The 25,189-nt window shown below is 34.1% G+C and overlaps 1 protein-coding gene and 1 long non-coding RNA gene across 4 annotated transcripts in view; both read left to right on the top strand.

Moving 5' to 3' along the window:
* The window catches only part of SNX13 (sorting nexin 13), a 110,978-nt gene that overhangs the window by 4,893 nt on the left and 80,896 nt on the right, over positions 1 to 25,189 (top strand). The gene's annotated exons all lie outside the window — the stretch shown is intronic.
* Positions 8,906 to 24,028, top strand: LOC116664941. Its single transcript, XR_004321496.1, has 3 exons — positions 8,906 to 8,915; positions 16,844 to 16,848; positions 23,865 to 24,028. It is a non-coding gene; the product is annotated as an uncharacterized LOC116664941 (long non-coding RNA).

The raw sequence follows: 25,189 nt of genomic DNA on the forward strand, positions 1-25,189 counted from the left end.
GAGGTTGTTTTTGCGTTTATTACCAGCCTGTTGACACTTGTGCTTTTAAAAATAGTGAAGAAAAATTGTAGTTATTTACACTTAGTAGTTTGGGTTATATGCAAATATGGGGCATTTGTAAATGTTACATAAAAAGTGCTTCTAGTCATGCTATGTTACTTCCACTTAGATTTATTGATTTTTATATATTAACACTGATTCTCAATTTTGTGGTTAACAAATACGATACAAATGGGTAAGGCATAAACTGCTGCACTATTAGAAATCTCAGATTAATAGTTATTAAGGAAGTAAAATTTTGTGGTTTAAACAAATTGAAAGATTTGCCTAAAGGACATTAAGCAGGACTTCTCAGTGCTTTTGAAAGGTGATTTACTCTCAAAGAAGCTGGCATAATTTGCATCATATTGCAAAGCTGTTTAACCATAGAGGCTGTGGTGGTTAATTTTATGCATCAACTTGACTGGCCACAGGGTGCCACATTAAACATTATTTCTGGATAGTCAGTGAGGGTATAGCTAGGTGAGGATAAGATTAACATTTGAATTGGTGGGCTCCTTAAAGTTTGGGTGGTCACTATCCAATCTGTTGAGGGGCCTAAATACAACAACAGGAAAAAGGAATTTGCCCCCAGCCATTTTTCTACCTTACTGTTTGAACTAGGACATGAGATTTCATCTTCTCCTGTCCTTGGGCTGGGATTTATACCATCAGCTCCCCTGGTTCTCAGGCCTTGGACTGAATTTCACAACTGGCTTTCCTGGCTTGTATTCAGCAGATGGTGGGACTTCTCAGCTTCCACAATCTTGTGAGCCAATCCCTCACAGTAAGTTTCCTTAAAAAAAAAAAAAATCTCCTATTGGTTCTGTTTCTCTGGAGAACCCTGACTAAATACAGAGACTTACAGAGTTTCTTGTATTTCACTTTGAGAAATCCTGAGATGTGATGAGTTATGCATCAAGGGAGAGTCTGTGAACTTTCAGAGCTCTTTTTAAAGACACACACACACACACTCTGTTGCCCATAGTAAGTGCTTAGTAAAAAATTATGTCTGTTGATTAATATATTTGTTAAGAGAAATGCTCTTGGGATGAGTTGATACTTAAACTACATGAGCTATTTCCTTAATTATTAATTAATGACATCTTATAAAGGCTACTAACCAGAACAAGAACCATGGATCCATTGACATTCAAAAGATGTTAAGAGATGGGGAAGAGATTTTATAAGGGAAGTGTAAGGACATCACTATCTAGAATGAGACTGGCTTGCCACGCTATATACAACATTGTTTAGGATCTTTTGACAAGGCAAATTGAGTATTGCCAACCATTTCAAGAATTCTAAGGGCCTTTGTTTACTTTTTTCCCATTGATTTCACATTTTCAGAGAGCTTATAAATAAGTTATATTTAGTAATTATTTTCATTGTATTTTATTATTCTAGCACATATACACCCATTTTTCATCACTTCTGATTAGCAGCTAGCTAGCTAATTGATAGAATTGCAAACAAAAGCAAATATGTGTGACTTTATTGTTAAACCCTACAACTTCATATTAGATAAATGTAAGTCTTCCATTAGGCATTTCAGAGTATTAAAATAGAGCTTTGAGATTTCCATAACCATCTTTGGGAGTCCTAGGTAGGAAGATGCTAGTGTTCAGATAGATTGTTCCAGAGTTTGTTAACCAGTTTTTCATAGAAATTGATAAAAGATAATTTCTTAGCTGGTCCACTGTGCTTTAAAAGTTTTGTATTGTTACAAGTTTATAAAATTACTTTAAATAAAAGTAAATAATTTAATTTTAGGAAACATGGAATTATATTTGGGAAAAGAACTGAGAAATAAGTACAAATGTAATTATAAAGATTTAAGGTGTTGGTTTGTGAATCATAAGGCCACTCCAAAATGGATGGCTTTTCATTTCTGTATGTAGTTACTACCAGTGCATATATAGACTTTCGCAGATTATAAAGAATGCTTTGTCTCTTAATTTAATCATATTGTTAGATGTGTTAATGCTTACTTACATGTTTAGTGCCATTTCTAGTTTAATTGTGGAATAAAGAGTATTCTCTTGGAAAAAAAAGGGTATGAAAGGACGTTTGAAATAGATTGTTTTAGGTGGGACAAACTAAGTTGTGTTAGCTAAGTAATAATGGAAAGGAAGGGATCATGAGCTTCTGGATGAGGAAGAAAATAGGTTCTATCATGGGAAGGAGTTTTCAATTCTGGCTACTCACTAGCCATTTGGTGGCAAAACTAGGTGACTTTATGGCATTCCTGACTGAGGTTCTCAGGGTATCGCTTTTTAAATTGTGTTTTGAAATTCTGTGGTTTCACAGACCATCAGCTGCCCTCTCAACTGATGATCATCTAAAATTGACTTTCTGAGTGAAGTTTAACTTTGATATTACAATGCTTTTTATATATTTGTGAGGAGAGAGGACTTTGAATTAAAGCAAGTGGACAGCTCTTAAAACTGTTTTACCATGTTAAAAAATGGTTAAAATTTGAATAATAGGCTGGAGTCATGGTGATGCATACTTATGTCTATCAACTACCACAGTAGTGAGGCTACACAAATATGACCTATATGTTAAGCATTATAAGGATGAGTCTTCACTGCTTATTTTGTGGTGTGACATTGGGGAAGTTGTTTCTGAGCTCAGAACTTTTCTGAGCCTCAGTTTCCTTCTGTGTAAAATTGGGATAATAATAGCACCTTCCTAGCTGCTCTCTCACATTGTTGTGAAGATCAAATAAAATGCTGGAGGGTGAAACCCTTTGTAAACTGTCAGTCATTGTACAAACATTTGTGATTAATACATCAGTTTTTTTCGTTATATGCTTTTTCTTTACATGAGTGCATTAATATGAATTCAAGCCCTAGGCTCCATCTAGCTTTAAGGCTCACTAGCTTCTCAGTGGGTGGATCCTAGGAGAAAGACCTGGTCTCCTGGCCACTGGTTTAGTTACAGGGGAGGTAGGAAATAGACTAAAAGAAGGCAAAGGAAAAAAATTAGACTGAGATCATGTCTTGCCAGCTGGTAATAAGGGTAGTTTCTTGTGCAGTTGGTAAGCTGATTCCAAAGAATTTCTGAAAGGGAAGTTCCAAAAAATATTTTGAAAAAGGTTACTTATTTGAGGGTTAGTAGTCATTTGTGTGTATGTATTATGAAATATTTTTGGGAAGTCTTTTATTTTTAATCAACCTTGGTAAATTCTTAAATCCTGGAAAATTCTTAAAAAGACAAGCTGCTGTTTAGTATAAACTTTTTAAGGCTTTGGTTGTAACTTTTATTGGAGATTAATTTTTGTGGTTCACTTTTTTCACCTCCTGTTTGGTAGGCACATGCCAAGTTCTGGTGCTAAAGTGGTGTCAGACCTGAAACCTGCCCTCAGAAAATTCCTCTCAGAACTGAATTGTGCCAGGTTGGCCATCATTCAGCTGAAGCCTTGAGATCTTTTATCAGAATAAAACAAATAACATAATTAAAGAGTGAAAAATTAAGAGGAAGAGAAGGTTGGAGAATGTAATTAAAATAAAAGATAATTACTTGTATTTGCTTTATAACTCCAGGTAAAACTACCAGTTTGGATGAGGTGGCCTCTCTAAAATGAGCTTCTTGCAACGGAAGAGTCAACCTATTTCTACTGTCTCTATTTGCTCTAAGCTGATTCACAGTGAGAAGTTAAAAGAGAGAGAGGGAACAGAGAAGCAAAAAAAAAAAAAAAAAAAATCAATCTATGAATTTGTCTTTTTTGTTAGTTTTGTTTTTCTGAAAAAACTCTTTACATCAACTTAAGAGGTCTACCAAATTTTACTGAAAGACCCAGCTGAATTCCACTACCCCGGTAAAAGAAATATTTGGTCCCTACCCCCATATATTACATATTATGTAAACTCCTGAATGTGCAGCTTAGTTGTACTCCCAGTGCATGGAATAGAGCTTACCACATAGTCCTCACTAAGTACCTGTCAATGAAAGAATGTTGAATATTCCCTCCAGTAAAATGAAATAAAAGTGAAAAATTACTAAGACAAAAATTGTCTTTGATAAAATTAAACTGTCACATCAGTTCCCCTCAAGGATTGGTTACTATCTATGTTCAGTAGGCATTTTTAAATAGTACACTGTGGTTGAATACTATGAAGTCACAAAACACACAAAAGTTAGACCAAAAAAAAGGTTGAACACCAGACATTTAGTTAGAATGTAATTGTTTTAATTTTTAATTAAAAAATGTTTTAATTTTTTCTACAGGAAAAAGTCTGATTAGATGTTGTTTTCATGTAACAAATTACAAATGCAAAAGCAGTTTGGATTTTATATCTGTTACTACCTAATTTTTATTATGATTTTATGTGTATTCCTGAACTAGATAAAATGTTACTTATCATAGTACAATAATGCAGTTTTTTTTGTGCTTTGTTGAGTGTTTCACATTTGTATGACCTTTAATGCTATCTTGAAAGTTTGCAAGTGTGAGTAAAAACTTGGTGATGAGTTTCAACAAGTTGGAAATTTGGGGGGTACATTTTCTAGGAAGGCAGCTGCTATCACAATCTCTTAACTAAAGTACCTCTCCATGTGACTGTTAGAGCATTGTTAGATCATTTCACCCATCTATAATTCCATTGTATACTCAGAAATAATACATACCAGAAAAGGTCAATAAAATAATTCTGTTGTGTTCAGTGGTGGAAATAAACTGGTTTAATGATCTTTCAGTTAGTACCGGTTCATATACAATCAACTAGAATAATTCACCATTGTTAGATTATTGTACTGTTTTTCCAATTTCCTGAGGAACCTTTTAATCCTGATGCATCTGTGCAACTTCTAAGGTGAATCCTGCTTTGCTTTTGACCTTAGCCCTGCATTATTGGAGAGTCCTTGGGGGTTACTCCATTTAAACCTGAGTTGGTTTTGCTCCTGGAACCCTGGAGCTATTTTTAGCCTGGCTGTGGTTTGGCACAGGAGAGAGTATGTGATTCTTTGTATTGTGACATCTTTTGTTTTCAGGCTAGTTATGTGACAACATGCATGTGTGGAGAATGGCTCATAGATTCGCTATCATTTGAGACTTAGATGTTATAAAACTATAAAACTGAAGTTTTACAGTTTTAATGTAAGAGTTAAGTCTGAAATAAAATTTCACCTCAGTTTAGTCATCACATAGATTTTTGGGAAATAATGGTCTGATTTTAAGACATTATGATATTGTGTGTTATCCAGTGTTTCTCCAAGTCATAATACTGTACTTTAGAATTTGTTTTTACTTTCTCTTCCTGAAATTATATGAGGTGGCATTTTTTTCTCAGAATTTTTCTCAGGGTGTTTAATCAGATTGCAGCTATTAATATAATCAGCTACTTTAACGTCTGGTGTTAATTACTAACATCTGATGCTTTTTCTTGAGTAGTACCTAAGTGCTCAACACTTAAACTGTTACAGTTGTGGAATCCTGGTAAGAGCAGAATAAGAGGAAATGGGCTAGAGGAAGATTGGAAACAATTTAAAAGGTGGAGCACAACGAAGATTCAGAAAAAGGAACTGAAATAATGGACTTTACCAATATGAGTGTGTTGATTATATAAACATTTTAGAAAAATTAATTAGGCTTAAGAGTATTTTATAATTTAAAAAATGTCTATTTTGAACCAGAAAACTCTATAAGTTAATGTCTGATAGCTCAGACTATTCATCCAAATAATAGGCACTAATGCAAAATTTATAGGGCTACTGAAGTTAGTGAGATTGTCTTTGTACTGGGGCTCAGAGTGTTAATCATCTCTATCTCTTTACTTTGTATCTCTATATATTTCTCTACATACACACATATCTTCTGATCAGAAATTAAAGATTCCTAATTTCTGAAGAAGAGTGATGCTTTTGGTTAAGAGTGATGGCTGATGTCAAATTATTTGAATTTGAATCTTTAAGTTTTGTCACTTCAGAGTATTTCGACCTTAGAAAGTTACTAACCTTTTGAATCTCAATTTTCTCATCTGTGTAACTTTTAAATTAATGATACTTACCCCATAGGGTTGTTATAAGTATTAAGTGAAATAATGTATGTTAAATACTACACACAGTATTTCTCACAGTTACACTTAAGAAATAACTAGATTTTATTATTATTCCTCAGATGTAAATTACAAGTGGTTTATTTTTATAGCTTAGAATTTAATGTTTGAAATTTTTTGTGTGTGTTCTGTCTTTGTTTCTTTGAGGAAGATTTAAAATGTCAAATGAAAGTAAGACTCTTTGACCCAAATAATCTAATTCTTCTCTTTCTATCTCAGTTTTTACTTTCTATTTTATGTATTTCTTTAAGAGCTAGTTTTAGACTATCAGGAGAAAATAAAGAGAGGTGATGCTTGTATAATACGAATTGTTCATAAGTAGAACTTCTGATTAACCAATAACTTCTGGCCGTTGGAGCTTTTTACTGTAGATGAAATGAAAGGGGAGAATTGTGGTATACTCTCATATTATGCTTTAAAAATGCCAGTGTTAAATAGTTTTCTCCTATGGGAAGTACTATAATTCTTGTCAATTTAATAAAAGTTTATGTAAAGTAGTTCACAATTTATATAAGCTTTTCTATTGAATTGTTCCTTTTATAGGGAATAGAAAAATGAGGAATGTTAAAATTCTTTGTTTAAAAAAATATGTAGTTGGCTTGATTGGTATTAGTAGTACTGTGTAGTAGGTTAAGAAAAGAACTAAGGGCTAAGTTACCTCAAATAAAATTTGTACTTATAAATCTAAATATGGGTATTAAGAATATAAATAATTTCAATTCCTTTATTCAGCAGTTGCTTATCTGCATTCATGTAATAGTGCAATAAATTGTTATATTCACGGAGTAGAGTGTTCATGTGATAGTAATGTTTTACTTAGCTGAAGATTATGCCATCAGGATCCTTTGTGGGTGAATCTGTGTTTGTCTCTATTTTCCTTACTATATTTATTTTTCTTCTTACTGCTGTTGCTTTGGGGTTGTGTTGATTCTTTTCCTCACCTGTAACTTTTATTTTTCTGTGTCTGTAGGCCTGCAGCTTGCTCTCTGTTTTTTTCCCAGTATCTTCATCCTTTCCTCCCACTCTTCAGTGAACTAAGCAGGCCACAATAGAGAATTTAGCTTTATTTTTAAGTTATATTCTACTTACAAGTTAAAAAATATTTTCCATTGCTAATTTAAAAAGTGAATCTGTAGAACAGTTTATATATATATTTAAATAATACAGCTCAGTATAATTTCCTCTTATGATTATATCCTTTTGATTGAATTTGCCTTAATTAAAAAGACTATCTCTGAGTTGATGAACACTGCTGAGCTTTATTTTTATTGTGAAATAAGAGAATCTTGTAGTACTTTCAGGGTCATTGTTTTGATATTGAGTTGTTACTGTACAGTCTTCAGGAATGTGAAGGAAATTTGACCTGCACCAACGCTAGAATATACTCTGAAAGTTATCTGAATACTAATACTTAGAAAATCTACATCAGATTCTTAAGGAGTACTGAGGACTTTGAGGTATTAGTGTCAGTTTAATCACTTCAGTTTTTTCTGATTGAATTTTTAAATCTTAATAAATCACTTTTATTTGATTATTTAAGTATGTGTGCAGAATTTTGCCCATTCCCTCCCTGCCCTTTTATAAAAGATTTTGAGTCAGTGTAAAATAATGGTTCAGGACACGCTTGAATTTTAAACCAAGCTCATTTCTTGGTCCAGTTCTATTAGTTAGCTCTTTCCTCATCTGTAGAATAGAGTTAGTAATATAACTTATGTCACAGAGTTGTGAGAATTAGAAATATATGTAAAGTGGTTAGCAAAGCACTGAGCAGTTAATACTAAGTGCTTAATATGTCATGGCTCTGTTGTTTCAGAGGATGTTCCTTTTCATAAGAAGAAAGGAGAGGTAGGAGATTGGTGACAGTTGAGTATTAGGCTGTGCTTTGAAGATCTGTCTCCTGTCATTTCCTTTTGGGTTGTATATTTTGGGGAAAAGCAGAATCTGAATTGTGAATATTGGGACTTTTATTCTTGTATTGTTACAGTCTTATATGAGTGAGGGAGGGGCCACTTAGGAATATGGCCTGTTTTATCTTGTATTGCACCAGTTAACTGCTGTGGTAAAAATCTTATGTGCTTTAGTAGAGGAACACTTCTGTCAGTGGAAATCTTCATTCTTTTTAATTCACTTTTGTTAAAGGAGCTTAAGGTGAATTTCTCTGTAACTCAGTTTGTTTTCTGTATGAGATACATTATTACAACTCATAACTTTATTAATTGGTCAGTGGAGGAAAAAATCCTGAATATTATAGGAAATGCCCAGAAAGCATTTGATAAAATTCAGCTTCTATCCCTGATTAAATATATTTAATAAAATAGATGAATACTACATTAAAAATTGTATTTAAAACAAATGTCAGCAGCATGCTTTATACTTTTTAATCTCATGTTTAGCTTTTTTTTAATCATGAACAAATTTGACTTAATAATTTTTCACCTTTGCCTTGCTTTAAAAGTTTGGGTATCTTTGTTGGTGGGGTTGATCATTTTTCATATGCTTATTGGCCATTTGTATTTTCAGTTTTAGGGTAGCCTGTTCCTACCCTATTTTTCCTTTTGGAGTATTGGTCTATTTCTTAATGATTTATAGCATCCCTTTACTCATGGATTTTAAGCTTTTATTGTATAGGATGCATATATTTTTACAAGTGTGTATATGTTTAACTTTATGGATTTTTTGCTATTTATAAAAATTTTATATTGTCAAATATGTCAGGCCTTTCCTACAGATTTTGCCATTTAAAAAAAGACCTTTCCTGACCCTAAATTATACAATGATTTATCATTTTTTAGTCAGAATTTCCACATATTTTTAGCTGTTTCCTACATATTTTTAGTAAATTTGTGAGGTATTTTATAGGGGAATATACTCATAATTTTTATCAATTTTTTATAATGTCCATTTCAGACATACAGAAACTGAAACATATTGCCATTAGCACCCATGTACCAATTATCCAGATTTGTTAACATTAATTATTTGTTTTATCTCTCACTATGTCATTTTTGTTATTGTAGCTGAACCATTTTAAAGTAAATTGCAGATATTACATCATATATCCTCAAAATACTCTCATGAATCTCCCAAAAATAAGGATTTTTTTTTGGATATAACCACAGCATTATTGTCACACCTAATAAAATTACCACTGATACCCTATTATCATCTAATAGCATATTCAGATTTCCCTAGTTTGAACCAGGATCTAATCCAGCAGTATCATTGTTGTGTCTTTTTAATCCAGAATAGGTAATCTCCCCATCTTTTGTCCTCCTCTTCCTCCTCTTCTTTCTCCTCTTCATTGTTGTTGGTGGTTGTCCTGTACATTAGGATGGTGTGTAGGATGCGCACAGCGACGTCCTTGCCTCTGTGATACCCACCTCCCCCTTTCTGATAACCAAAAAAGTCTCCATACATTGCTGAATGTTTCCTGGGAGGCATAATTCCCCTTGGTTGAGAATCACTGCAGTGAAAGCGGTACCTCTTCTGCATTTTATTTTTTTAGATACTTATTTCTGGAATTGTTTTTATCTTGTTTTTATTCCATTGATCTCTGTCTGCCCTTTAGCCTGTTTTGCTTATTTATTTTACTTCTCTTTGTTGTTTAACTAGTAAGTAGTAATTTAAAAAACAGCGTTCTTGAGATGTAATTTATATACCATACAATTCACACAAATAAAGAGTACAATTCAGTGGCTTTTAGTACTTTCACAGAGTTGTGCATCCATTGCCAGTAAGTTGTAGAACTCATTACCCTCAAACAAAAAAAACCTCGTCCTTTAGCTATTACTCCTAAATCTTCCCTCCTTTGAGCCCCAGGCTATCACAAATCTGTCTTTATAGATTTGCCTATTCTGGACTCTTTATATAAATGGAATCATACAGAATGTGGTCTTTATGACTGGCTTCTTTCTCTTAGCATGTTTTCAGGTTTCATCCATGTTGTAACGTATCAATATTTCTTTTCTTTTTATTGCCTAATAATATTCCTTTGTATAGAAAGACCACATTTTGTGTATCATTTCATCTATTGATGGATGTTAGGTTACTTTCACTTTGGGACTGTTATTAGTGATGTTGCTATGAGTGCTGTGTTCACGATTTTGAATGGACTGTATGTTTTCAATTCTCTAGGGTATATACTGGGAATGGAATTGCTGGATCATATGGTAACTCTGTTCTTAACCTTTTGAGAAACTGCAAATTGTTTTCAAAAGTACTACACCATTTTTATTCCCACCAGCAGTATAGGAGGGTTCTAATTTCTCTACAACTCAGGAATATTTATTATCTGCTTTTTTTTTTTTATCATAGTCGTCTGGTAGGTGAGAAGTGGTATCTCATAGTGGTTTTAATTTGCATTTCCCTAAAGTCTAATGATGTTAAACATTTTTTCATGTACTTTTCATGATCACACTTATGTTATCTTCTTTGGAGAAATGTGTATTCAAATCTTGTGCTTATTTTAAAATTGTGTTATTCATCTGTTTCTTGTTCAGTTTTAACAGTTCTTTGTGTATTCCAGATAGAAATTCATTATTAGATACATGATTTACAAATATTTTCTCATTCTGTGGGTTGGCTATTCATTTTCTTGATGGTATCATTTGCAGTACATTTTAAAATTTTAAAGTTCAGTTTATTTTTTTTTCATTGATTGTACTTTTGGTATCAAAAGATATTTAAATTTTGTAATCACTGTTCTTTCATTAGCTTCAGGAGATAGTATAAAGTATCACATAAGCAAGACAAACCAGATAGATAAAAATAGAGCTGAAATTAAGCCATTATAGTTTCCCTAACTTGAATTTTGAAAACACAGTTTTTTTTCCTTGAACTTTATTATCATATTTAGATGGGGGTGTATGTGTGTGTGTGTGTGTGTGTGTGGTGCATGTGTGTGTGTGTGTGTGCATGCATGTGCACGCTTATAGAAGACTTTACTGAGAAATTGAGGGTGATGAGGGGTTGGGTTTACATTGTAGCAGTGTTAGATAATTTAAACACATTGTGCTCTCTAGTGGATTAGCTAACTACAGTAAGCTACAATTCTGCAGTGTTCCAGTCTTCAGTTGCCCTGCTGTGAATGTTTTCATACTTAACCACACCCTCTAGAGGAGGTAGAATCCTCCAAAAGCAGAGACCATATATTTCCAATCCTGCCCTCTGTCTGTAATAATCTGTTTACTCCTCCTTGCTGAATTCCTGGCTCTGGTATTTCATGATTATTGTGTGCTTACCCATTATTTTTTTCTTCGAGCACATTCTGAGTCTCTGGGTCTTCACTTTGCAGATCCATTACTAGGCTGGCTTATTCTTTTAGCAACACTCCAGGCCCAGGAATCTTGGCTCAGATCGTGATATTCTTGAGGATCATCTCTGTTTATGGTCCAGCTGCCTCTTCACAGTCACTTTCAGCAGTGTTTGCCCTCATCACCACCACCTTCTTAGCGTTGTACTTACTAAAAGCCTTAAAATTTTTATTTACTTCTTAATGAAACCTTGACAATATACAAACATATATCTATTTTTTTTAAGATTTTACATATGCAAATCCGTTTTTAAGGTTGTGTGTGTTAAGTTATTCCTTTGTTATATCATAATTTGACTAGCTGTTTTGTCTTGCTTTCTTAAACAGGATGTTAGTTTCATGTTTTTCGCATGGTAGAGTACAAGTTTTATGACAGTCTTTATGATTATTGCTTGATAGAAATAAACATCCATAATAATGTATTCATTTAATTTAAATGACTAATTGAATGTAAATAAAATGAGTTAAGGATATGGTATGTCTTTTTTAGGAAAAGTGGTATGTGTAATCCAAAAACAATAAAGTATCATTTGTCATACATTTATTTTAAAAAGTTGCTGCTTGAAAAGTAAACCAGTGCAGAAGTATATTTAGTAAAAAGTCAAAGTATTATTTGCCTTTTCTGTTTTAAAACGGTCTGAGTACTTCCATACCTTTCTCTTTGTTTTATTATACATTAGAGGGAATTTTCATTAAATTAAAAAAGTTACTCTTAAAGGTGGTGATGTAAATTATCTTCTCCCACTTTGATAAGTTTCTCAAGTGTTTATCTAATTTTTTCAGTAGCTTTTGTTTATTGTTACACTTTATACTTTTCTCCCCTTCCCTCTGCCCTGTAGGTAGTAGTTATTCACTGAATTGATTTGACACAGAAACCAATGGCAAATGAATTCCAAGTATTAAGATGCCAGTTAATGATCAGAAAGGAAGATAATCTGGTTAAGATTACCACTAAGAAAAAGAATCCTGATGTATAGATAACATTGATTTAGATGATTAATGAGAAGATCTGTTGTGTATTCCCTATATACTTAGGGTATACTGGATGTTCCAAATGTTACATTTGGTACCAGAGATGCATCAATGAACAAAACATACACAATTTATGTCCTTATGAGATTTAGAGCATGTGGTGTATACAAGAAAATAAAACAGGCAATTCCAATGTAATGTGATAAAGATAATGACAAGACAGTGGGTGAAATGGTGTACTATGGAGTCCAATCTAGATGGGGAAGTGAATACAGAAGTGGGCTAAGTAAGAAGAAAGTAAAAGAATCAAGTATCTGCAACTCTGGTAATGAAAAATAGATGCAGTAGGTATAACTAATTTAAAACTGGAAGATTGTGGTCAGAGAGTAAGGTAACTTTGACATTCCCCATTCAGAGAAGACAGGGTGATGAAGTCTAGAGTGTGGTCTTACAGTGGCTAAAGTAGAGTTGCAGTAAAGTTGGTGGAGGTGAAATGCTCATGATGTTAAAAGTAGAGTGTTGGATGGATTATCCATATAAGTATTGAAATAATTCAAGGTTATGTAGTACTTAGGATAGAGAAGAATGCTGTGTGCTGTGTCAAGAGTTTTGAGTGAATGATTAGGAGTGCCTTGGGGATAGTGGTTCACACTTGAGACTGCATTTTGGCATCAGCTGGAGAATTTTACAACTACTAATGCTGCTGCCCTAACTTTGCTGCACATTGGAAATTCTAATGTCTAGCTCCCATCCTCAGCTGTTCTGAGTTAATTTGTGTGGCATGCAACCTGGGCAGTGGGACTTTAAAATGCTGTTAGTGCAGCACTTGTACAGTGACAGGGTTTTGTTTTTGTTTTTGTTTTTGTTTTTTTAAACAGGAAACTGGCTGGGAGTTATGTTGGGACCATGACCCTGCATCATGAAGTTGGGGTACATGATAAATGAGAGAATAAGCAGCCTTTGAGAGTGCTTCTGGAGAAGCAGCTTTTACTTAAAGCAGACAGTGAAATTGCTGAGGATATAGATGCGTTTATTTTTACCATGAATCAGAGTAAACCTCAAGGGAGGTTTTGGGAGGAAGGGAAGCAGTGGGAAGTTGGATAAAAGAGAAAAAAACGAGGGCAGTACAGTGGTTAGAGTATGGGAGAAGACTGATAACTGTATAAATTTACCTTTGGTGGTGATCAAAGGTAACAGGGCATAGTGCATTCAAAATTAGTCTGGAAAATACATTCAGCAGTCCTGTGGTGGATGACAGTTAGGAATTGGGTGAATGGTTCTCAGGAACAGTTTAAAACCTAGATGGATTGAACTTTGTAGGAAATCCTAGTCTTGAATCCTTCTCTTTGTTAAGGGGTTTGGATTGATTGTGTAAGATCCATGGAGAGGCCCAGAGTTTCACACTGTTGTTCCGCAGGCTCCCAGGGGAGTGGTTAGAGGCCTGGTCTTTTTGTTCTGACACTAGCAGGAGGAGGCTCTGGAGTGTCACGGCTTGGTTAGTTCTGCACAGCATAGCTCTGCTCACTCCAGTGTGCTTGCTTGCATGAGTGACACTCTGCTGTACCTAACAGTGGCAAAGCCTTTGCTGTTTTACTTTTACACTTGATGCTTTTCAGAAACAATTTTAATTGCCCAATTCCAGATTTTTTTTCAACATACAAGAAATAGTATAGACTTAGAAACAGAGAAAAAGGGACTTGGTATATTTCTTAGGCAAACTTGCCTTATTTATACATCAGAATTTTATGTGTAGAGGAATTGAAGTGAGTTTCACAAAGAAACCATTCAGCCTAGATTAACTAAAGTATAAATTATATATGGGACTATAAATTTATAATTGTTACACTGATTCAAATTTATTGTCAGAATAAATTGGTTAACTGTAACTCATTTGATTAATTTGACATGTAGCTTGATTTTTTGCATTGTTAAACTTGGAAAATGAAACCATCAGATGTCACTGTCAACAGAGTGCGGTAAATTTATTTTTCTTTTAAATTAAAGAAAGCTTTTTAAAGTATAATACTTGTAGGCTTTCAAGAGCTATCCTGGTTATGCAAATCATCTGTGAAATTACTTTTGAATGAAGAATTCATTCAAAACATTATAAAAAATTTTTAATATTTGTTGGTCAGAATAGGGTAAGTATTAAAGTAGTAAATTTGGTAACAACTTGGTGTAGAAATAGGAAAACTGTATGCCAAGTGGAAAACATACTTTTGCATAATTACGATATATCATGTTAACTAGTAATTAAAACCCATATGCTCTTACTAAGCAAAATATATGTCCATGATTAAAGCTTTTACATTTTTTAAAATAAGACGATTTTGCGTACAGTGACCTTATTTCACATGTGTTTGAATTATGAAACTAAAAATAACTTTTTAAGGTTATGACACCAAGCAGATGATGCCTTGATGGGTCATAGAGATTTAGGTTACATCATTGAAAGGATGTGTTTTACAGCTAAGTGTGACATGCATTTTTGTATGTGTCTTTTGTGTTCATAATTTTCAGATGTGCTTATCAAGATGAAAACTGAAGAGCTGTTATACTAAATGGTGCTTATTTTCCTTTTCTCCTTTTGGATTATATTTATTGATTTCCCTGATGTTTAGGTGGATATGAATGGTACCCATTTTTCTAAAACTCAGTTGATATTTATTAAAAAACTCTGCACAGCTAGTCAGTTGTCTCAGTCATCTGTGGACACATTTCATAATTAAGTTTTGCCAATATAGATTCAGACTATTCATAGGAATGTTATTAAGATTTTTCTCTGGCTGTGGCAGCTGACATCATTTGGCTTAAATTTTCTAAGCCAAAATTATTTCTGCTATACTGTATGGAGGGAAATTCTAATAACTTCAGGTCAACATTTGTTATGTTGGAATATATCCAAAGCTGCTTCCTGAGGAAAATTTTGGCTTTGCTTATGTGGCTTTAGTCTGCCACCTTGTAGAAGTAGGGTTGTAAGAACATTAGTTAGGTTCTTTAGTTTTTATGGTTTACCTTGTTTTTAGGTGTATGCTGATTAGCTCTAAATCGAAAATACAGACTACCAACACTCAGTGACTGCAGGCTATATGATACTCAGCACCTCTCAAGGCCTGAAAGAATTGGTAATCAGGGGAAAATGCCTGAGATTTATTAATCTAACCTTTCTTCTAGATTTTCAAATTTCATCTTTTTATTTGTTATAATTGTGGTTAGATTCTCTAATTTCTTTCCTTGGATATACTTTGACTGCTTGAAAATTATAGTCCTAGAACACATAAATTTTACTCCTTGCAGAATTGTCTTTATTGACTTGCCTTTTAATATTTATGTCCACTTTATTTAAAGTTATTATGAGAAGCAATTTTGTTAAACTTTGTAATGACTTTCCTGTAAAACTGTTGCTGAGAACATTAACCAGTACTTCATGCTTTGTTTTTCAGATAAATTTCTATTGATACAATTATTTAAAAATTCAGAGCTGCAGATTTAGAGCACCAGTTAATGAGAGGAACGTTGGATATCATCTGTTCTCAGCTGGTTTACAGATGAAGAAATTGAGGCTCAGAGAGGTCAGCTATAAGTGGCTGGCCTAGAACTTGGGTCTAAAAATTGTGTCTTCTAACAACTGACCCAGTTTTTTTTAAGTTTTCAAAAAATTGAGGTGAAATTGACATATCATAAAGTTACCGTTTTAAAGTGAACAGTTCGTTGGCATTTAGTACAATCACAATGTGTGCGACTATCCCAACTGTCTAGTTCTGAAACATTTTCATCACCCCAAAAGGGAGATTGTATCCATTACAGTTGCTCCCCATTTTCGTCTCCCCCCAGCAGTTGGCAACCACCATTCTACATTCTGTCCCTATGGAGTTATCTGTTCTGGGTGTTACATGTAAATGAAATCAGACAATTTTTGACCATTTGTGCCTTGCTTCTTTCACTTAGCATAACGTACTGTCCACATTGTAGCATGTGTCAGTACTGCTTCACCCCTTTTTATGGTTAAATAATTCTCTGTTGAAAGTATAGACCACCCGTTCGTTAGTGGACATTTGAACTATTTCCACCTTTTGGCTCTTGTGAATAGTGCTGCTGTGACCGTGTATACACGTGTGTTTATTTGATTTTTCAGTCCTTTTGAGTATATACCTAGGAGTGAAGTTTCTCCACCATATGGTAATTTTATGTTTAAGTTTTTGAGTAACTGCCAAACCATTTACACAGTAGCTACACCGTTTTACATATCCTCGGTTTTGTTTGTTTCCCTTCTACTCCACTATTTAAGATTATGATGACTTGAAAAAGAAAATGAGCCAAAGATCAGTTTTTTTTTAAGATATCAACTCTTATTTGATACATCTTATGCAAGAGAGTTTTCAAACAGGTTTATCTGTCTTTTTCCAGTGGTTTACTAGTTTATTGAATAAGGTTTTGCTTTGTTCCTTTCATTCAAATTGAGGTGAAGTTGTGCTCCTTCATTTCTTTTTTTCTCACTGTATTTATGTTTTTAGAACCTATGAGAATGGTTTTAGAGGTCTAAGTAAATGTAAATTTATTTACTGTACAAAATGAAAATGATGAAGGAGGAAAAATAGCAACACAGATAGTCTTGGGTACCTTCAAGGAGTTGTTTATAGGTTTTAATTGACTTTAGTGCAGAGCAAATTTCTTTGTCTTCTACTATTGCTATAGGAGTCAGTTGGCAGGGCTTGGCAGTTGTTTTTTGAGTCTCTGTGTGTTTGGGGCCATCCTATCACTATAACATCTTTGTTAAAACAATACCTTGTATTGCGCTTGATAGATACTGTAGAAATCTAAAATAAATGGTTTAAGATACGCTGAATAGTCATCAGGTCTCTTAAGTTTTTTTGTTTGTCGTTATCCAGTTAATATTTTAGATTTTTTTTTCTAAGATCTCTTAAGTTTTTGAGGTAAGGTTGATTTTGATTTAGTTTGGACTAAATAAATGACCTTCTGACATTATGGAAGTCTGCCTGTTTTCTTTCAGTATTTCATTTTTTAATTTGGTTTTTATCTTAATATGGTCTTCACTAAATTATCTGTCAAAAAAGGAAAAAAAGTTAAGAAGCTAATGACAACTCTGAAAGACCTAATTGAGTTCTGTTAACAGAGAAAACAGAGTATAAACTTACATTTATAGGACTGAGGAAAGACTCTGAAGGTCTTTTTTTCTTCTTTAGTTTTAGAAGATAGAGACCTATTAAAAGGTACGTAGAATACATTTAGCTTTATGAAAAATATTAGGTATATTAGACTTATTTTTTTAAGGATGTAAGGCACAGAGGGAATTTACATTAGATGACAAAAATTTTCTGACAAGGTATGTGGTGAAATCAGTGAAAGAAGAGCCTTATTAGATAGCTGAACTTCACAGTACAGCAGAAATGGCTGCACTGCCTAGTTTCAGATAGACTGAGATTTAGATCGGAGTTATGGATCCAACACATATCTGGCAACCAGAAGTTCATGTGTATGTAATACAGATTGAGCTACGTGGTTACCCTGTGACTCTCCTAGCATTAGGCTTTTGTCAGTCCCTGTTCTGGTGCTGTGCCATTATGATTGACTTTGTTACTGTCTCACTGCTGTTTTTATTCTTATCACTACCAACTGACAGTTCCGAGAGATTTTATTGGTTTGATCACAGTCATCATTTACTCTATATTATTTGATAGAGCTCTTCTGTCAGGCTGTCTCACAGACTGAAAACCAGCTATAGAAATCCACCCTTGTAACTGTGGTCCAGTGTGGTGGGGTAATTCTTAAAATTCAGAGCATGGTGATCTGTACTTAAGGAATCCCCTGGAAGATGGTTTAAGCTGTAGTAGGTAGGCATTTTTGAAAAGTTTAAGAAGAGAGGCAGTTTATCGGATGTCCTGAATGGCAGTTTCATTTTTCGCCACAGATCCTACATTTGCTTCAGGTACTGCTTTTTGGATTTCTAGCCTTAGTGATGATCCCAACAGCAAAATAATTTATTAAATATAACCCAGTTAAGAATTTTAGGAAAGAGCCTTTTTATACTCCAAGTTTACGTTCTTCTTACAGTTACAGAAATTCACGAGAGACTTCCAAAGAGTTGCTTTGAGTGTATCTTTGAATTTGTTGTGTACACACACTACCCTCACACTATCATCTCAAGTTAATTTTTAAGCCAGTTAAGTATAAGAAGTCTATAATCCAGTTCCTTCTTTTGGAAGTGAGTAAACAAAGGTTGAGAGACATTCTGATTACCTGGGTTCACATGATGTCTTTGAGCAGAGCTAGGATTAGAAATGAGAATTCTTAACTACTTCTGTTTTACAGTGTGTAGTATCTATTTAGTGACTTAAAAAAACAAAAATGACTTCCATATTCTTGGCATTTATCTAATCTTGCTCAAGAATTTATCCTGTTGAGACTCTTGATAGTAAGGAAAAGAAGTATACCCCAATTACTTCATATAAAAAAGAGAATCCAGAGAAGTAAAATGGAATGCAGCTGGTCCTGTGGGGACTAAAAAGCTGCCTAAGGTCTCAACTCTTCTTTCAGAGAACCACAAAGTCTCTCATCTTGGCTTTTCAGAGGGTATCTGCCTCATTTCAGTTTTTCTTTCAGTGGCTTCCTTACTTACTGATTGTCCTGTATGTCCCCTTATAATGGCAATTCCAGCCCCAGAATATACATATCCTTTTTCAGATTCAGGGTCCTCCATTGGCTGGCAACAATTTTTAACTTCTCAACTTACTGAGAGAGAGTCTAGCTCATATCATTGATGGAGTCCGATCTCTCAACGTATATGATGTTTGCCAAACAATAAATTGGCTGTCTTTGTGTCAGGTGTACATTCCTGGTGTAAACACAGTTGGGGATTGGGGAGGAAAAAGTAGATAGGATAATGTGTTTCGGTTTCATAGTCAGTTGTTTATTTAGTAAACTCCTAAATAGATCTTATACTTGAATGGCAAAGACTGAGCAGACATTATCATGGTACATAACTCTATATCTCATGCATTTGTGCATTTTAAGTTCATTAAATGTAAATAAATTTCTAAAGTAGTAACTCTCAAGAGTGGAGCTACAATGTTCTAGGGAATACTTCTTTTTAGTGCCCCTTCCCCCACTTTGGTTAGTTTGCTTATTTTAATGCTTGTTTTTTATATTTTATGGTCCATTGTTTTGTGAATGAGTGTTTAGTGTATTAGAAAAGGAGACTCCTGCATTCATTCATGTATTCATGCGTATCACAGAATCTTTGAGTTTGTAGTATGTTCCAGGAATTTTGTTATCTTTGGGCAGATAAAAGTTGAATATGGTATGCTCTCTGCCCTTAAAGAACTCTGTGCTTTGGAAGCTGAGCTGTCAGATTCTCTTTGTACCTTTGACTCTTTCACCTACTGCTCCATAAGTCATACCTTATCTAACCTGTACTCTCTCTTTACTGGATCCTTCCTTAGAGCCTGACGTATTTACATATCTGTTCCCACTCATGCCTAAACCTACTGCAGTATGGTTTTATGCTCACTACTCTATAGATGTCACTCTCAGTAAGATCAGCAGTTACCTTCTACACATCCCCTAGATATTTACTGGTTTTGATCTTACCATCTCTTCTCCTGCTTTTGGATACTGTTGATCATTTGTAGCTTCTGGGTCTTCATCCATCTTGCACACAGTTGATAGAATGGTTTAAACATAAACATCTCATATATTTCTTACAATCCCCCTTTTAAAAACAACCTTCAGTGTCTTCTCTATGGAACACTGTTTTTTGTTTCAGTACCTACTCCTGCTGTCTTCTCTTTATCAGTTGCCCTCTTCTTTGCTTGGCTATGTCCTGTTATCCTCATAGACCAATCTTAGATGTCACCTTTTTCAGGATGCTACCTCTGATTTGCCACCACTCCTCCCCTTCAGGCTGGATCAGATTACCTACTCCTCATTAGTGCCTTGTAATAGCTGATGCATGTCCATCATTTTTCTTACTGTATTGTTTTATAATTATGTATGTAATTCTCTGTCTTCTGAAGACTGAGCTTCTTGAGGCTGGGAATAGTCCTTTACTTATCTTTGAAATTGCAGAGCCTGGCTGTAGGGGTCACATACTAGACTTTAATAAATGATCAGTGAATGAAAGAAGTTTCTAGTCTAGAAAAGGCAGATATACATAAATAATTACTGAAGAACTTTAAATAGTGCAGTGGAGTCAGAGAATGCAAGGACTGAACATTCTATCTGTGAAGAGGGGAAAGTGCTTATGAGGGAAGACTCATTGAAGATATAAGTTTGAGCTGGTTCCTGAAGGGAACTTGATAGAAGTGTTGCTAGAGAGCAGAGGTAATCCATCCTAGAGAACAGAAGTAGGAGAACAGATCCTACTCATGAAAAAGCCAGGTATTTCAGAACCTTTTTTCAAAGGTCATTTTGGCAGTAAGGAGGATGGAATAGAGGAGAGGCAAGAGTTGTAGTCTTGCAGGCTATAATGAAGGTCTTGTCTAAGGCTTTGGTGATGAGGAGGGGGAGGGCCCTAAGAGATATTTAAGATGTAAAATATAACTTATTAGCTGGATTAAGAGTGTTTAAGAGGCAGTCCAAGATAACTTTTAAGATTTCTCTTTTCAATGATTGGATAGGCACTGATGCCTCCTTTTAATTTAAATAAAGGAACATAGGAAATATTTGTGGTATTAAATGAATTTAACTTTAGACATGAAGAGTTTGAGGTACCCATTAGAAATTCAGGCAGAAGGATTCAGTATGCTGTTGAATTTAAGTGTTAGAAACCCAGGAGGTATATGTGGGCTGGAAGTATGCTTTGGAAGTCACAGTACATATTGAGGTAGTTAAAAGCAGTGGATTAGGAAACAAGATTACTTAGGGATTGCATATATTGGACGACTGTAGAAGAGTGAAAAACAGAATTCTGAAATTGCAGGCTTTCTTCTCCTTAAAGGTAATCAAGGGTATACTTGCAAAGCAGTATTAATTTTCGTTGATCTCTTTCATTTCCTTTTATTCTTTCCCACCTAAACAGTTTTCCCACTTCAACAGATTTGCAGCCCTTATTTGTTCCTTTCATTGTTCACTGTACTGAATCTTGAGGCTGTTAGTTTCTTCCTCTCTGTAAGTATCTGTTAGACTAAACTAGGGATAAGGAAGTGCATAAATTAGATATGTGAATTCAAATCCCTTTATGAAATGGGCATATATATTTATAATTTATGCTAAGAAATAGGTTGCCATTTTTTAAACATATTAATCTCTTGGTTTATCTTTTGATTTTTCTCTTTTGATAGTGACATAGGTACAGATAAATATTTTGCTTTCATTATACCAAGTATAAAGTTAAGATGATAAATCACATCATGGACTTAGATCAGGTAAACCTCACAGCAGGTGTTGAGACTGTGGTAGTACTGAAGAGTTCATGGTTCATTTTCACTGGGATTGTTGCTACTTGGCTTTATTTCATTGTAGCCTTGTAGGGAGGTGATTCCAGTGATTCCAGATTTTTCTGATTTTCAGAAAAAGCCAGAAACCCTGACTTTTATGTGATTTAAAAAAAAAATGTTTATTCAGAATTTTAAAAAATACTGTGTTGGCCAAATACAACATACCAGTTTTTGATCCCTTTCTCAAACCTTATAATTCTTTGTAACAGAGACCAACCAGCATCTCCTAATGAAATACTTTAGATGTGTTTGGTTCTGTTGCATATTAGAGTAAGAGAGGAAACTTGACTGTGGAAGCCTTAGAAGAATAGTGGAAAAGGAGACAGGCTCACTCTCTTGATTTGGAGGATTGAATAATAATAGGGTCATGAAATCAGATGGGCTGAGACCGATCCGATCTGCAGAAAATATTCTGGTAGTAATTGTTGCCACCTTCAGTTCCTTATTTGCTGAAGTTTTGATCCTGGGTACCAAGATCAGGGACTTGAAACTGGAATGTTTAGCTAGGGAGGATGTTTTTCTACCATTTTATCATGCATATTTAAGTAAAAAGTTAAAACACACACACACACCCAACTTTGGTGTTTTGCCACCAGAACGTAACCCACATAAATAATAATGTTTCTGTCACTCAGTGGGTTTCAAGTTCTGAAAACCTGATTTACTAAATGTACTCAAAATATAATTGTTGCGGCTTACTGTGTTACCTTTATTCATTTACTTTTGTTGAGTCAAAGAATTTTTCTAGGAAATCTATTCAATCCATAGGAAGATCAGAGAGATATGTTGGAACTGACCTTTGATTTGTCTGTTTATTCTTCATGAGAAGGAAAAGTAATGATTCCTGCAAGTGGAACTTTCATACAGTTTGGATTGTGCATGTTCCCTTTCAGCAACAGCTTTCCCCTGTAAATAAATTCCATTTGTATAAAAATTAGATCTTACATAAAAAATTGTATTTAAAAAATGTGCCACAAAATGTTAGAATTTGATTGTTGGTTCTTGATCTAACTGACTTGACCACATCAGATTAGATTATGATAGGAATTTATACAGTAGGTATCCTGAATTAAAAAAGTACGGTTTTGTTTTGGAGGAGGGGAGTCAGGGTGGAGCTAGTTGAAATATGTGCTAATATATTATGTCAACTAAAATTCTGATCTAACAGTTTTCCTTAATTACATGATACATATTTTACATGTTTATAGTTTCTCTTAAGGTTTTCTGTGTCAGATGTTAATCTCTTGTTTCCTGTACTAAGATGTGAGATTATAATATATGTGAAATGAATTGAAATAGTTAATTTTAATATCTTATAAAAATAAATTCCTTTGTATTTTATTAAAAGTTGAATGAATTTGGAGCAGTTTGACTTTCAGGTTTTTTACTTTTGGGCATTGATAAGGCTGACTGTGACTATCAGTTTATTATAATTCGTGACTGGTACCATCTTATCATTCTCTCCCTTTGTAAAATCCTCTTGTGCTTGTGATTATTTATATGTAACTTTTTAAAAAAAGACTTTTTTAAAGAGCAGTTTTTAGATTTATAACAAAATTAAAAGGAAGATACAGAGATTTCCCATATACTCCCTACTTCTACACATGCATAGTCTCCCACATTATCAACCTCACTCACCAGAATGGTACATAACTTACCAAGGATGAACCTGTATAGATACGTGATAATCACCCAAAGTCCATAGTTTACCTTGGGATTCACTCTTGGTATTGTACATTCTATGGGTTTGGACAAAAATATAATTATTTAGTATCTGTCCATCATTATAGTATCATTCAGTTCCACTCCCCTAAAAATTCTCTGTGCTCTGCCTACTCATCTACTCATCTTGCTCCTCCCTATTAACTGCTGATCTTTTTATTGTCTCCATAGTTTTGCCTTTTTCTGAACATCTTATGGTTGGAATCATGAAGTATGTAGCCTTTGCACATTAGCTTCTTTGACTTTGTAATAAATCTTTAAGTTTCTCAGTGTCTTCTGATGGCTGGATAGCTCATTTCTTTTGAGTAATATTCCATTGTCTTGATGTACCACAGTTTATATATCCATTCACCTACTTTAGGACTTCTTGGTTGCTTCCAAGTTTCGGTGATTATGAATAAGTTGCTATAAACATCTGTGTGCAAGTTTTTGTGTGGTCATAAGTTTTCAACTCCTTTGGGTAAATACCAAGGAGTGTGATTGCTAGATTTTATGATAAGAGTATATTTAGTTTTGTAAGAAATTGCCAAACTGTCTTCCAAAGTGGCTATATGGTTTTGCCTTCCTGCCAGTGAGTTCCTGTTGCTCCAAAGCCTTACAAGAATTTGGTGGTGTTATTGTTCTGGATTTTAGCCATTCTAGTAGATGTGTAGTGGTATCTCATTGTAGTTTTAATTTGCATTTCCCTGATGACACAAGATGCCGAGCATCTTTTTGTGTGCTTATTTGTCATCTGTATATGTTCTTTGGTGAGGTGTCTGTTAAAGTCTTTAGCCCATTTTTAAATCAGGGTTGTTTTCTTATCGTTGAGTTTTAAGAGTTATTTGTAATTTTGGATAAAAGTCCTTTGTCAGATGTGTCTTTTGCAGATATTTCCTCCTAGCCTGTGGCTTATCTTTTGATTATCATAATCCTATCTTTTGCAGAAGAGAAGTTTTTAAATTTAATGTAGTCCAGTTTATCAATTATTTTTTTCATGGATTATGTCTGGTGCTATATCTAAAAAGGAATCTCCATACCCAGGGTTGCCTTAGGTTTTCTCCTAAGTTATCTTCTAGAGTATTATAGTTTTGTGTTTTACATTTACATTTACATTATGATCCATTTTGAATTAATATTTGTAAAAAGTATAAGAGCCATGTCTCAGTTTAAATTTTTTTTTGCATGTGGATATCTGGTTTTGACAGCACCATTCATTGAAAAGACTATCTTTGGTTATATGTAGTTTTTGGAAACCCTTGAATAGTGCATTTACCCTTCACAGCTTACTTTGTTGCCACTTATAAATGGAATCTTTAAATATATTTAGACATAAAAGTATAAATCGCCTTTAGCATTGGGCTTAAGTTCAGTAAACAAATCATTTTCTCTGTCCTACTTTTGAATCAAAGAGTACTTCCCCTGTGGCACACACGTATGTAGCCTTAGCATTTGTGAATCTTTGTTCACTTGGAATTTTTATTTTTGGAAATTACCAAAACTTCAGTAAATAAAGTTAATAATTAGTTTGGGGTAATACCATTTTGATGGAAAGAAGTGGATAATTGGAAAAAAAAAAAAAGAGAGGTTGATTTTTCTTGTTTAACTGAAAAGCTGCCTTTTGAAGACAATTTAAAAGTAGTGTCAGTTCT

Source organism: Camelus ferus, chromosome 7 (assembly GCF_009834535.1).
Source record: "Camelus ferus isolate YT-003-E chromosome 7, BCGSAC_Cfer_1.0, whole genome shotgun sequence".
Classification (NCBI taxonomy): Eukaryota; Metazoa; Chordata; class Mammalia; order Artiodactyla; family Camelidae; genus Camelus; species Camelus ferus.